The sequence below is a fragment of the Pseudochaenichthys georgianus genome, unplaced genomic scaffold, assembly GCF_902827115.2.
Source record: "Pseudochaenichthys georgianus unplaced genomic scaffold, fPseGeo1.2 scaffold_662_arrow_ctg1, whole genome shotgun sequence".
In the NCBI taxonomy this organism is placed as follows: domain Eukaryota; kingdom Metazoa; phylum Chordata; class Actinopteri; order Perciformes; family Channichthyidae; genus Pseudochaenichthys; species Pseudochaenichthys georgianus.
Window position 1 is genome coordinate 49058 of NW_027263216.1, and position 15460 is coordinate 64517.

General features: G+C 41.3%; 1 long non-coding RNA gene across 1 annotated transcript; it reads right to left on the reverse strand.

Moving 5' to 3' along the window:
• Positions 1-7511: 7511 nt before the first annotated feature.
• Positions 7512-8864, reverse strand: LOC139433581 (uncharacterized). The gene is made up of 3 exons (XR_011643013.1): positions 8582-8864; positions 8290-8340; positions 7512-7974 (listed from the first exon to the last, which is right to left on the reverse strand). It is a non-coding gene; the product is annotated as an uncharacterized lncRNA (long non-coding RNA).
• Between the last annotated feature and the right edge of the window lie 6596 nt (positions 8865-15460).

Consider the following 15460-nt stretch of genomic DNA (forward strand, 5'->3'; position numbering starts at 1 on the left):
TCTGGTGTGGATCTGCCTGAACTGTGCTTGAAAGGAGTCGGCACAAAGATAAAACACTTTTTTGCCAAACATGAGAAGGAGAATCTGATGTGGAGTTTGTAGTGGAGTCTGATCCTTCTTCGTCCGACCCTTCCCCTGAAAGTGGAGAGGACACAGAGGATCCCATCCCGTAGCTGCGCTACATTCCTCTGCACTATCCTATCCGGAGGATCGTGTCCATCGTGGCAGTGGGTGGACATCAAAACATTTTCAAATCTGGTTTCCCTCTCACGAGGAAACGCCGCGCTACATTCCTGCTGCCAGAGGTTTGGTTTCGGGGCCCACGCGTTACGCATTACGAGTGGCATAAATAAGAATTCATGACTTTGATTGATTCTTTACCCCCGAGATCATCAGCAGTATTGTCGACATGACACACCGGCATGGGGGACGTTCGGTGGCAAAGTGGAGGGATGTTGATGCCACAGATGTTTGAGCAAACATTGGATAGGATAGTGCAGAGGAATGTAGCGCAGCTACGGGATGGGATCCTCTGTGTCCTCTCCACTTTCAGACGAAGGGTCAGACGAAGAACGATCAGACTCCACCGCACGCATCTGATCATTTCTCTAACGAATATTCTTGTTACTCCTGTGGCAATCTCTGGTGCTATCGTCCCCTTTGTGGTGTGATGGAGGAGGAGATCACGAAGCACTTTTGTGAACATCAGGCTTTTTCCATCCAAAAGGTTTTGTAGTCCTTCATACATCTCAACCTCATCACCATCGTGTTGTTCCTCAGCAGCTCCTCAGCCTCCTCAGCAAAGGACCTCATCGATTCCTCTGTATCAACGTGGGATTCGGGGGAGAATTGTTCCTTCTTCTCTGCCCCCTCCGACAAATGAACTGTTTGGCAAAAAAGTGTTTTATCTTTGTGCTGACTCCTTTCAAGCACAGTTCAGATCCACACCAGATTCTCCTTCTCAGGGTGCTTCTGCTTCAGAGGATGAGTCCTGCAGCTGAAGTTAGGCTGCATGAGACCTCTTGTCCCACAGAGAAGCTCCTCTTCATCTTACTGCTGTTGCGTATCACAGGAATGAAATGACCATCCAGCCAAACGACACATATTTGAAGCGGGAGGCACAGCAGCCCTCAGTCTGATGGACAGATGTGTTCATGACCACTTATATATTTACTTTGATTCATTCACAGTGCGGTGTCATGAGACAATAACAGGCTACAGATGCGGACACACACACACACACACACACACACACACACGTATATATTTATATAAATATATACAATTTCAGAATCAAACAGAGCAGTCTCATAATAACATAACACTATCAGAGACTAGATATATCCCCCCCCCCTCTGGTCGCTACAATGAGGGAAATAAATTACGGGCCAAAAGTTTTATTTACAGGTATTAAGAGTAAGCAGAGGACACCAAACCAACTGAGACCCGTCTGTCTGCTGCATCTACGCACACACCTACACACTGTACCACACACACACACTGTACCACACGCACCTACAGCTCCTAAAGCATAATCAGGCTACAGCCGTTGTGTATTTTATTGTGAAGCACTAAATGGTTTTGGAAAAATATGGACTCTTTGTTTGTAGATATCTACTAAACTAATAAAATAAAGAGAGTAGGCCTGTTATACTGAGTGATATACATTATACACACTGCTCTGCTTTCTGCACGGACCTCACAGCTATTCTCAGTGGAAACATCGCGTTGCGATGAGAGCAGTTAATAAAATAATATCCAGGGGATGCATGCAGAGCTGTCATTGGCTGAGATAAGTCCGGCCGTGCGTCACGACCAAGCGGCAAACTCTGGGGAAGAGCCGGGAAGCCAATACGGAAGTGCCACACACTGCAGTTCATATATTGGCCGATAGGCGATGGCTGCAGAAAGGAGCAATTTCCATAGACCCCCATGTTAAAATGCCCAACTTTACAGCGGAAAAAAACATGTTTCTCTCCCTGGCTCCATACATTTTATTATCGATATAGTTAGATTCCACCTTCATGATTATGGATCTGTGAGTGAATTGTTTTCTAACGCGACCCTTTTATTTATATTAGGTCTTAAAGTTTGTGCATACATTAGGGCGTGGTCACTTTGATTGACAGATACGTGCCTCACTGTCAGCTAACAGCAACTTGTCCACTCTGCTAGGCTACAACCATAGAGGCTACAACGTTAGTTAGTCATAGTACTGTACTTGACCCTTTAGCTTTAGCCGTGTTCGTGGTGATATACCAGACAATTAAGATGTCGTGCTGTGCGCTTGAATGTACTAACAGAACTTCCAAGAAGTCTACTCACAGCTTTTTTCGGTGAGTAAAATGATAATATTATACATGTTAACCCCGTTAGCAGGTGTTTGTGTGCTTGTTAGCTTAGCTTGTTATGTAGCTAGCTAAGGACGTAACCCTTTATGCATGTGTATATATATATATACAGTTTAGTTTATGATTCAGCCTTGGGTAAGACTTTTATAGTCTATGGCTATGACGCCCATAATGCTAAACGGGAGCAAATGTTAAAAGGGGACCCAATTATCCCAGTGGTGGGATAACCGAAGCTAACCGGAGCCGTAGCTAGCCCTTTGCGGCTCCGTTAGCTTCGGCCAGCGGCGGAGCCCGGCGTTATAACTGGAGATCAAGGAATGCAGCGAAACGCGGACTTGGTTCGCCTGCAGCCCGCTATAGTATTAGCTAAAGAAATGATGTTGAACAAGGCTTATTAAGCTGAACATCGCCACAATTGTTCTGCTATGTATCGGTACTTATTTTATTTTATTAACGTGTGAATGACAAGCATTAAGAATAACAACAAATAGCTATTTATCTTGCATATTATCTCGTTTGATTATGAATGTAACGTTTATATAGTGGAACTACACTGTTTTATCAAAACCAAAGTGCCACGCAGTAACTTGGTAGGCCCATGCATGTATTTCAGCAGGAAATGTGCAACCTAGATTACATTTACCAACACAGACTATATAGAAATATCTGTAAAAGTTGTTCATGCGTTATTAAGTGAATATGGCATTAACCCTCCTGTTGTCTTTGGGTCGGTTTTCATGTATTTTTGAATAAAGGTTTCCTTTCGGTGATCCAGACAGGCTGGACCAGTGGGTGCTGAACATCCGGAGGAATACATGGACCCCCAACGTTTCTTCTCGCCTGTGCAGTGCACACTTTGAGAGTCATCCCTTCAGCACGGACTCATGGGTACAGATCCTTTTTTAAAAACAAAATAACTTGGTTCCATTTGTGAGTGTAAATTGTTGTTACTAATTAAATACATGTTATACATTATACAATGCTAAATAATTGTTATGGCACAGCTTGCACATCAGTGATGAGTAATGTTCTTTTTATTAAAGGCCAAATTAAGATTTTGCCAGTTAAGTAAAGAAAAATAGAAATCGATTTGTTTGCAAACCATCACATTTCTCTTCCATTTATGCAAAGACTCTTTATCATAGATAGAGAATTGCCATTTCCCCCACATACTCTATGTTAAAAACAGATGAATTATATTACCTTTTTTTTACATTATTTTAATAGCAACATTCATTCATCTGTTGTCATCTTATAACTTATTTATCTTAACAGCTATCACTGTAAAAAAAAAATGATTTAATTTAATTTTACTATACAATATTTATCTTTACATTCTGTTCTTGCATATGTCTTATTATATTTACGTGTATATAGATTTCTGCCTGCACTAATTTATTATTCTTAATTTAATTTTGAATTTCTTTTATTGTTTATGTCTTATATAACTGTTGCATTGTTGGAGGAGCTCGGGACAGATGATTTTCATTGCCATTCCCACACTGTAGCCTATGTGCTATGACATCAATCCTTTGAATCTGAATCTTGGAAACACGTAATTGTTGAATGGATTAACTGCATAGTTAACACGTTGGCCCTCTATTGTCTTTTATAATGCACTCTTACATTTAAAACAACATTATTCAAAAGAAAGTTGAATATCTACAGACCTCAAAAAGTTATTTTATGTGTTTTTGTTTATTATTTTTATTAGGGAAGGAGATGCCTGAAAAACACTGCAGTGCCCACCATTTTCTATTTCACCAAAGAACAACAGCCTGGAAGGAAAAGCAGGTGAGTAACAATGACGAGGTAAGTGACACTCCTAGTTCGACTGTTAATAGCAATGAGGAGGTTGCAGATGTCGACCATGGTAGTGGTGAAAACAGTCTTGCTGCTGATCAGAGCAATATCATTATGATACAAGGCATGCCTGAAGAAGCCTTTGTTGTTCCACATGTGGAGCATAATGACATTCCAACAGCCAATGCTTGTGAGGAGGGTGTTGGTTTGGGCAGCAGCAGCCAACAAACAAAACAAATTGGAAAACAGGCAGACTCCGCCTCTGTTCACTCTTACACTTGGGCTTTAAACTAAGACGGGTCATACTGAATAGTTTGTGCACACATTTCTAACATGTGATCTTTCTTTCATGTAGGACGCTTGAGGGAAGTTGCAACGCCTCGGCCAATGGGATGTCTTCTCCACGTGAAAGAGATTGAAGGCATAATTTATAACTTGAGACAATTTTCCAAAAGTGATGACTTGTATTGGCTTAGATAGTAATGGATTACATCGAACACGAATCAAGATCGTATAGAAAAAAATGAAAGTGTAATCCTTAGTTACATAGGAAGAGATGTAATCGGATTAGTTTTACTTTTTTTAATAATAGGGAAACTCAGGATTACAATCTTATTCAAAACCTAAAAAGAGCAGATAGTGCTTGTTGTAAAATGATCAAATGGTATCTCTTCTCTGGAAGCCGTACTGTTCTGGAGGATAATACTTTCATTGTGAATCTACACCTACTGCCTGAATCTGCTTTATGGTATTATATTATACATTTTAAGTAAAAAAATCATATTCATATTCCTTCTCTCCTGTGTTTATTTGCATTGCATTTGATATTGAGGTAATCCAAAATAAAAAGAAAGTTATCAGGTTACATTACTTTTATATCTTGATACTCACATGAAGTTACTGGTTGTGTTTTTGGCAAGTAGCCCTCCCAAGCCTGTGCATAAGTTATATCATTTTAATTACTGATACAGTTGTTGCACATCTTTAATTTATTTTGTAGTGTACTTAAAGGGATAGTGGAAATTGAACCCCAAATAGTTTCGTTTTAACTTATATACAAGCATAATTACGTACCAAAACAATCACACCTGATTAAAAAAATATAATAATTGCCTTACGCATGTTAGAAGCACTTTATTGCAGCTTCCCCGAACTTTTTTAGAAACGAAATTATCGATTCAGCCAAACCGGAAGTGAGGAAAACTCAGGAAGACGAAACGATAACAAACCACGGCGTCTATGCAGAATGAACGTGGAAGGGCAAATATACCAGACAAAGAAGAAGGATTGTACGAGCTATCCAGTGATGATAGCGAGTCAGAAACATCCTCTCGGCTTTCCTGCGAAAATGTAGTTTTAGGAACTGAATCTGAATCCGGTTCAGTAAGCGACGATGGTGAGAATATTGAGCCAGACGATGGACCATTACGTCCTTATTTGTTCGAGCCCGAGGTGATGGAGTTAGTTCACGGCATGGGCAATGGCGAGGATGACCAGGACCAGGCGCCAGATGATGCACCCCTACGCACAAATAATCTTGACTGGTAGGTCCCTAAGCATAGCTCACGCTAGGCGCTATATTATATATTGCAAAAGTTGGCATGCATGCACTGTAGGCCTATGGCTATGCGCGAGGATGACTGCATGTAGGGTACATTTCATAACATACCAGGGTCAGGTTCACATAAATTATCTTGTCACATTTATTATTGTATATGTAACAGCCTTATGGGCATTAATTACATGAATACATTTAAATGAATTGTATACTAGCATGATATACAGCTAGAGCCAATCGGTCTTTTGACGTAGTATGGTCCTAATCCTAGGCTAGCCAGGCTGCCTGTCAAGTGTAGGCTGTACTCACAGTACTGTTAGTCTATCATGTCTATATGATGACTGTAGTGTACACATTCGACACTGTGTACCGGATTATCGGATGACGAGGCCTCCGGTCGCCTAATCGACAGGCAATAAATGGCGTTGTACACAATGGTACAGGCTAACGATGCATTAAATCAGCCAGAAAACATAATAAAATACTCGTGCCTCGTCCAATGTTTGTGCCCGTCTTCCTTTGTTTTCGTCATCACCCGAAGATTCCCGAAGTATTTCGTTTCATTGAGAGGGCGTGGTCGGGAGCAGTAAAATTGAAAATAAAATGAAACTAGGCGCATGAAATTAAAAAAAATCGTTTATTATGCTTATTTTTAATAAAAATACATAAGTTAAGATTTCCACTATCCCTTTAAGTCATACAATGATTCGAAACCTTTACTTTTCATAAAATGCAAGATGTAACTTTCAATGTGGCTTGTGTATTTATCACATTTTCAATGTAAATAGATCTGATTAAATAAAGAGTAAAAGCACAATCTTAAATGTTGACAGTTATCATGTTCCTATGCTTATTGTTAATGTAGTGGTGTTATGAACAAAATGTTGTCCTAAAGGAAATTAAGATGTTTTTTATTTGTTGACAAAAGATTTAAAGTAGATGCTCACAACATGTGGGAACATTTATAGAGAAAAAATGTTCTATTGTAAAACAAATATTTATCTGCATACTGAACAATTTAGAAACTCTAAAAGGTATTATCTTCTGTGACGGTACGACCCTGTAGGGATTGTGGGTATTGCACTTCATAATTACATTCTATGGTATGCTTATGACATTGATGCCAACATACATGGGACTAGGGGAGACCTTCCTGTTGTTTGCATTGTCACTGATAAATGACGGCGTAGTATTCATTGTCAAGATGTTGTGTTTTTAAACTTGGGACTCTTTTCAGACTGCTCCGGCTTGGGAAAAGAGTTGAGCCTTAATGTGTAATGTTTTCTGTATTGTATGGGAAGCTTATCCTTTCATTTGATAGTCCCATTTGGATGTGATAGCTAACATTTTCAGTAAGCAGTAGACAAAAGAAGTGAAAATATGAATGTAATTTATTTTCAATATTTACATAAATACAGAATTATTTTAACAAATAAAATAACAAAAAACATCATAACAAATACAAAATAAAAGGTTTGACAGACAGCCATGCCCAGCATGGGCCTGGCGAGCTGCAGAGTCCATTGGGAGAAGAGGGGGGGGTGGGATGTGGGGAAGAGGAAGAGCAGCCATGTTAACAGTGTTATGGCTACAGATGTAATATCTAACTCAACATTAGCCATGACAGTCTGGGCTTAGCAAGGGCCTTAGAATACATACTCTAAAGGCCAAATCCAAAGACAGTGATACTGACATTTTAGCAGTTCACAGTCTTTGGAGGTGGTCTTTCAGGCAATTGGCTAGTGACTTTACAAAAAATATCATTTCCCCAAGGTGTGAAATTAACTCCATCTCGCAAAAACAGCCCAGGACTGTCATGTCTAATGTTGGAGTGGTCAACAATGGCACCATTTAGGCTATGAACAAAAGTAGCCATAACACTGTTAACAAACTTCCGGGCCTTGTCCATTTTGACAGGATTTGCACCAGCCCTCCACCGGCGCCTCTGGTTCATCTGGGAGAGCATGATCTTCATGCCAGGGTGCCGATGGTGAAGCTGGTCCAGGTCCTCCTTCATCTGGTTCAGCAACTGAACACTGGGCACATCCCCCAAGTCATTGCCGCCACAGTGGATGAGGAGGACATCCGGGACTGCTCTTCCTCGCAGGGAGTAGGAAAAGAAAGGGAGGACACCTCTCCAGCGCAGTCCACCCCAACCGAACCAGCACACCCTCAGGTCGAGGCCAAGGTTGCTGCCGATGGTCTCTGTAGCTCTCTGGGCTCCATGCCGGACATAGCTGTCTCCGATTATCCATACAGTCACTATGGGAGGAAAATAAATGAGAGCAACAAATGCTTCAGATCATGAGGAATATCAAATCAATTATAAAGGGTTTCTCATTTTGTTCCTTTGACAATAACATGCAAAATAACTATGAAATCACACCTGTATGGTTAAAAGTAACAAGAGAGCAAAACCTCAAAAAACAGATTAACAGCACACAGTTTATATATATATATATTTATATACTGTGTGCTGTTTATCTACAATTGTGCACACATGTATATGTATAGTATGTTTGTGTGTAATGTCAACCATCTGAAGTCATGTAAAGTAAGCCAGGACCATCAACTTACAGGTTGTGCAGTTTGGCGTGGAGGAGGTTGCCATCTTCTTTTTTCTTAATGCTGAAATAAATAAAAATGGTTTAATCAATATAAAAGCACCTTTCTTTTTCTACAGTCATATTTCATTAATCACATTTAATTCACGCAACACTGGCCATATCTCTGCTAGTTTACACATTTTAGTTACAAATGACATTTATATTTGAAAAACGGTGAAGCACTTAAAAAACAATTGTATAGTGTAGGTTCAAGAACATTTAAATCAAAAGAACACGTTTTGTAAAGTTACAGGGTATCTTACCTTCAGAATATGCCGGGAACGAGGAGCAGTGACCTCAAGCTGGGTTGTTAGCATAGGTTGTTAGCTTAATACTGAATAGAGCATGTTAGCTTAGCTTCTTAGCCTGAGCTAGGTCTGGAACGTCACGCTCGGTGGCAGCAGGTCCCGCCCTGTCCAACCTCGGCTCCGCCTCAGCACCGCCTCTTTGCCCTTATTTGGAGCAGGCGGGAGAAGGCGGGAGTTAGACTCTGACGTCGCTGTCGAGCCGTTAGTGGCCGACTCCGCCTACTAAGGGCTTCACGGCAACTCTGCAGAATCCTATGGGTGACGTCACGGACCCTACGTCCATTTATATATACAGTCTATGGTCACGACTCTTTGAAACATCTCTGTTTCCAGAAATGCATCTACGAAGGAGCCGTGGAGGACCCATCAGTGTATCCTCGGTTAGAGCTCCTCCAGAGAGCCTCCTCGACGCTCGATCCTCGGTCCTCGAAGTGCATTTAGAGAAATGAGATGTCCTTCAACATGGCGCGCTAAAATGTATTTCCGGGTCACTACTGGAGGACCGAAGAGTCGAGGAGGGGGATTTGATGAAATGAGAAAGGGCCTATGAAAGGACTTTGAAGTTTGTAACAATTCAAAACATCGAGGTCAAGCTGGGTCAAGATCATACATCTGTTTACCTCAAAGACACAAATGAAAAACAAAACGCCATGAGAGCACCATGAGAGCACACGTAGTCCTGTCTCATTCTCACACACAATCACTCACACATATAAGGAGGTTTAATATGTACAAGTGTGTATGAGTTTGGAAATGAGGGAGTGAGAGAAAAAGAAAGAGAGAGAAAGAGATATGAGGCGAAAACTGCAACTTGCTGTAAACCAAATCTACTGTATATTGTTGTCTCTGTACACACACACTGTACATCCAGACAGTCCTTTATCCGGCTAGCTCCAGCCGCCAGGGGCCTGTACTGCGAACCTGGTTCAACCTAACCTGGATATGTTCGAGTTAGCCGGTTGGCCTAATCCAAAACATACGCGCTCTCGCTAAACTGTCCTACGACGCTGGTTATCAAGTGGATCGCTCAAGCCAGCCGTGTCCTATCTAGTTAGGTGCGCGTTCACATGAAAGGGGTGGTATCTGGAGCATTCGACCAATCACAAGCATGGAGAAGCGTACTGACAGCGCAGCGTCATACTTCCTGAAGTGAACTTTAATACTAGTCAAAAATGAAGAAGTTAAACTTTAAACATCCATGACTTAAACACTTGATCAGGATCAAAGCCTCAGAGCTGCAGCCTGCAAGGTGAATACAGCTGGGCAACAGAAAAAGTGTTTGAATGCGTACATTAACAGGTTTATGATATCACTGCCCCGTCTAAGACACGATCTGACTTCAATTACATTTGTCTCGAGTGTTTCGTCAACTTATGTGTTGCTTAAAATAATACTTCTGCATACAGTCTGTGACGCTGTGAGTGCTTGCACGGCCAGACTACGGCTCAGCTGACTCAGATCAGGAGATATATGATACATTATGAAGTGATATGCCGCGGACTGTACTTAATGTACTCTGATCCGGTTACTTATGTTGTGGCCGATATTTAAGTAAGCTTTCTTAACGCTAATGTTCTAATAGTCAGATTGCTCTGAAGATGGAGGTGATATTCTATTCATGTTCACGTTCACACAGTCGGTGATTTCTGCCGGCCGTCTTTCCTGCGACGGCAGTTTTTCTGTATTTCCTTTCTCCTGTAATATGACTTGATCGCTTTAAACTCCTCACACTGAGCTCTGATTGGTCAGCAGGCGGTGTTTTCACTGAGTTGAGCTCTTAGCCTGCAACCTAACCTGGTCGGGACCAGGTTAGGTGCTTAGCATATATTACCATGGAGATCTAGCCTGCTAAAAAGAGAACCAGCTTCGGATGACCGGAAAGCCGGAGTTTTCCCTGAATTTAGCCGGCTAAGCGAAAATCATGCTTCGCAGTATACCCCCCAGGTGTCCTCAATCCCCGTGAGCACAAACAGAGGAAGAGTCATTAAAGGGCCACACACACACACACACACACACACACACACACACACACACACACACACACACACACACACACACACACACACACACACACACACACACACACACACACACACACACACACACACACACACACACACACACACACACACACACACACACACACACACACAAACAAACATTTCTCAGCTGACACCACTCTTCCACATCCATACCAACACACCTACATCATATTAGTTGCATACATGTATTCCAATGGCTCTCAGGGTCCCATTATACAGCAGGCCCAGAAACCAAGAAATGACAAGCATGTAATTCAACGGTAAAATGTCACATCTGGTGATATACAGTAAAATAAAACCCTGACATTACAAAATGCATGATTATATGGTATGTATGTATATTGTATGGCGGAGAGATCAAAAGATATGTTTATAATGGGAGTGGATGGGACATTTTTGTCCGCGAGTGGCTAATGTGTGACTTTTTTGTTTAATCTGATTCTGTGCAAAAACTAAAAATCCACCAAAAATAAATGTTGTTGCTAATCTTTGACATATCCAAGACTGTGATAAAAAAGCCGACCCCCCCAAAATGTATTATATGGAAAATAATTGCATTTTTGTGCATGTTTTTCATAGAAAACGCAAATTCATGTTTTCAAACTGGCAGTTAAAGGGTTACAATCCTGAAAATAATTTGATATTTTTTATCAGGACTGAGGTTGATTGAAAGATTTAACCCCAAAAAGTTTAAAAAAATATTAATCTGTTATCATTTTATAGCAGTTTTTGGAAGTGGACATTTTTGTCCCGAATGAATAATGTGTGAGTTTTTTGTTTAATCTAATTTTTTGAAAAAAATAATATAGCAAAAAAATTAATTGTGTTGCTAATCTTTGACATATCCAAGACTGTTATAAAAAAAAGAGCCAGGAAATAGCCAGGGAAATAACGCCAAGTTACATTATATTAACACAGGCTCAGCCCTCTACTGGACTCTATGGGTACTACCTTATCATGCAAGCATTTACCTACTGAGATTTCTATAGACGTAGCCGGCCCCGGGGCGGGCCTACCTGAATGCCTACCTACCTACATCTCACTTCCGTATAAAAGGAGGCCTCGCCTCTTGATCATCATCCTACACCACTCTTCAGCGAGCGGTATAGGACAGACAGTGCCCCCCAATACGTAACCCGGCGTTATATCTCTCACAGGCTCCGCCCTCTACTGGACTCTATGGGTACAGTGGGCGGAGCCCCGATGTATACACACACTGTCGTCCAGCACACCGTTCCACCTCACTGTCCCTCCTTTCTGCTTTCTCTCATACGTCAGATAGTTCTCAGTGTCACTTCCGCTCTCTGAAGAGTAAAGGATGATGGCCAGGAGGCGAGGCGTCCTTTTATACGGAAGTGAGATGCGCGTGCATTCAGGTAGGCCCGCCCCGGGGCCGGCTACGTCTATGGAAATCTCAGTAGGTGAATGCTTGCATGATAAGGTAGTACCCATAGAGTCCAGTAGAGGGCGGAGCCTGTGAGAGATATAACCTCATCTTTTGGAATGTTTTCTTTTTACATTTAGGTGGAAATCTGGAGTGTTATTATTTAGGTATACTGGGTATACATTAAGAATCATTCCACATTATTTGTGTTGATGTGACAGTGTTCTGAAAGAAGGCAGCATGGTGAGAAGGTAAATCTCAGACGGCCAGGTCTGAAAGTTTGATCATGTTTTCTAAAAAACAAAACATATTCATGTTAGCCAAGACCAAAAGCACTGCTCCAGAGACCATAAGAACTACAGGAAGTCCTCAGTCTTTCATCTTTATTGGAATACAACAGTTCATTGCAACATGAATATTTAACTACAGGACTGCAAACCTTTACTTCAGTATTATTAAAAAACTTTTATTGTTCAGGGAAATATGGTGGTTATGGGTAATAGACACACCAACGCCGGTGTCCTGCATGTCCCTGAACTTTGCTCCTGGCTACATGCAGGGCTCAGGGCTTCCTGCATTGGCAATGGGAGTCAGTATTGGATGTCAAATGCATGGTGCAGAAATGTGCAATAAAGACACGGTACTGCAAACATGACAAATTAAACTATAAAACATGTTTTTTACAAGCCAGCAGTCAAATTATCTATCCGGCTTTGCTTAAAGAGGTAAACCCCAGAGTGAGCGCGCCCATTATATGGCTGCAAATCACTAACTGACAGGAAATTCATGACAGCGAAGAGCTGGTGAGCAAGGTCAAAGTTTAAGCAGAAAGTCAGGTTGTAAACTGATTAGTATTTGATTTTAGCATCATCGCAAAGTTCAGACAGTATAATGCTATCAGAATAGTTCAAAATGAGCTGAGAAACCAAACCATGAAAGTAAATGAGAAAACAAGTAGGGTATTCTACCTGTGCAGCTGTCCTTAACGGGTTCATCAGACCCTGCTGAGACTGGCCAAGTGAGAGTTGTATCAGTTTTTAACAATACGATTATTGATTTTTCTTAATTTCTACAAACTCAGTAATGCCATGGCACATACATGACAAAGTCATAATTACAAAGCAAAACCGACAGACAAAAGAAAACAGCTCAGTTTCAGACATACATAGAAGGTTACAGGAGAATCTCCTTTATGATTGATGATGATATTTGTTATGATGACAGGGATTCAGGAGGTTCCTTTAACAATAATAGCCCACAAATCAGGCCCTAGGAAATGTAAGTAAGGCTGCCAGATTGTATAGAACTGGTCAGATTTGGCATGTACATTTGTTATATATTCCAGGGGGACCAACTCAGCTGAATAGCCCTGATTAGTCCTCTGCAGAAATGTTGCACATTAATTATAGACAAGCACGCACAGGAGAACATTCACTTACATTCAGTGTATTTCATTCAAATCATTGATTTCAGTCACGTGTTCCTCTGATGTGACAGAGAGGCGGAGCAAAAGACCCGGGCCCTCACAGGAGGGTGAAGGACGCTGGGAGGTTACTGCAATTATTGAACATTGCTCCACAAAGTGCATCCATTGCCATATCATACATAATGCATGAGCAGGCTTTCAAATTAGACAAACGAAAATATGATCAATCCTGGTTCAGGTGCTCCACACTAATATACACTGAGAACATACTGTACATAACAGCTTCCCATCTGAACGGAAGGTTACATTACAGCTCCATTCCACACACCGTTAGAACCCGACTTCCATCCTGCTGCCCGTTGCAGAAGGATGGACCCCCCTCTGTCCGTCACATGGCTGCTCTAATGAGAGCTGTGATGACCCTCAATGGCTCTGGGGTAGAGGATGCACCACATATAATGGACTCATTCCTCATTGAGGTAAATGTTTTCAATGTGCAACTTCAGAGATAAGAGAACATGAGGACATAATGTCAGACACGGTTGATGAATATAAAATGTGAGGATGTATCTCATCTAAAAGAAGCCTTTAAATAATCACGGTTTACAGTGGTACATATAGCAGAGGGTAATATTTATAAGTTATAAACTAAGGATGATGTGCAACATCCCACCAGGACATTCAAACTTCTACAACTTCAGTTTAGTTGTGAAAACCCCGTGGAGGGCTTGGCTTCTAACTGAAGACACAGCACTCGAACAAAAGCCATTGAAAATCATACTCCAAGGTCACACTGAACACAGCCACCTACCTAGCTGCCCTCCCACTCTAATAAGTCACATGAACAGTTTTAAAGGTGAACTTTACTTGCCCAGAGATGTTCTCCTTACATTATGCTTTTTTAATTAAAGCTTGGATATAAGTAACATCTTAACATGTTATTATATGTTTGTTAGGGTTAACACTTAACCCTCTTCACTGTTACATGTGTTGGTGTATAAGGTTAGAAGAACAGTTGTAGTGATGCAGCCCAGGGTGGCTCCCAAGCTCAAGGTTCTAGGTTCTGATGGAGCCACTTTTAACACTTGGTTAAAGTGGTATCATCTATTAATGAGAAAGTGGAATTTAAAAGTAATTTAGCTTCTTTATTAATAGATATGGCCGAATGGAATTACATGCTCAACTCAAATCTGCAAATAAATGACGTGCGTATGAGGTAAGTCCTTTCAATGCTAGGATAGAAGATGCACCATGGGTAAAACAGCATATCTGTACTTCTGTTAACCTAAACAATGATAGCTTCCAGCTCAGGACAGACCATCCTCAGGAACTGCTCCAGGATAATAGTCTCTGTTATTTCTTTCAAAGTTGACTTCTCTGGCTTGACCCATTTGGAGAAGAGATCCTTCAGACGAACATACAGCTCTTGTGGAGTCCCGCCAGACTCGATCTTCAGGTACCGGAATTGTCTTTCGTAAGTATCAGGTGTGATTTAATATTGAGTCAAAATTGCTGCTTTAAAGGGGACCTATCATGCACTTGTTGATGTCTCTTATGCATAAATATGTGTCCCCGGTGTGTCAGGGAACTCACAAAGTGTCAGAAAATAAAACCCTCTCTCTTTTCCTCCGTACCCAAAAAACGGGGGAACAACGGAGCTGATCCAGATTTTTCGTCATGCGAGATGCGGACCCAAGGCACTATCAGAAACAATGCCTGACGTGTTTTGGACGTAATATGGTCTGTAATATGGTATTAGCAAGCATCGCTAACACTCAGGGCTAACGCTGTACTGGAGAGAGCACGTGTAAAACTGCAGTGAAAAAAAAAAAGGAACTCACCTTGTGGTAAACTCGCAAGAGAAAAAGCATTTGAGCTCTATACTGTTTCAGAAATAATCCTTGATGTGGTTTAGAACATGATGGCGTTTAATCACGGCAGCATTTAACTGTATCTGCCGTGTAATTCTGAGCAGGCATTAG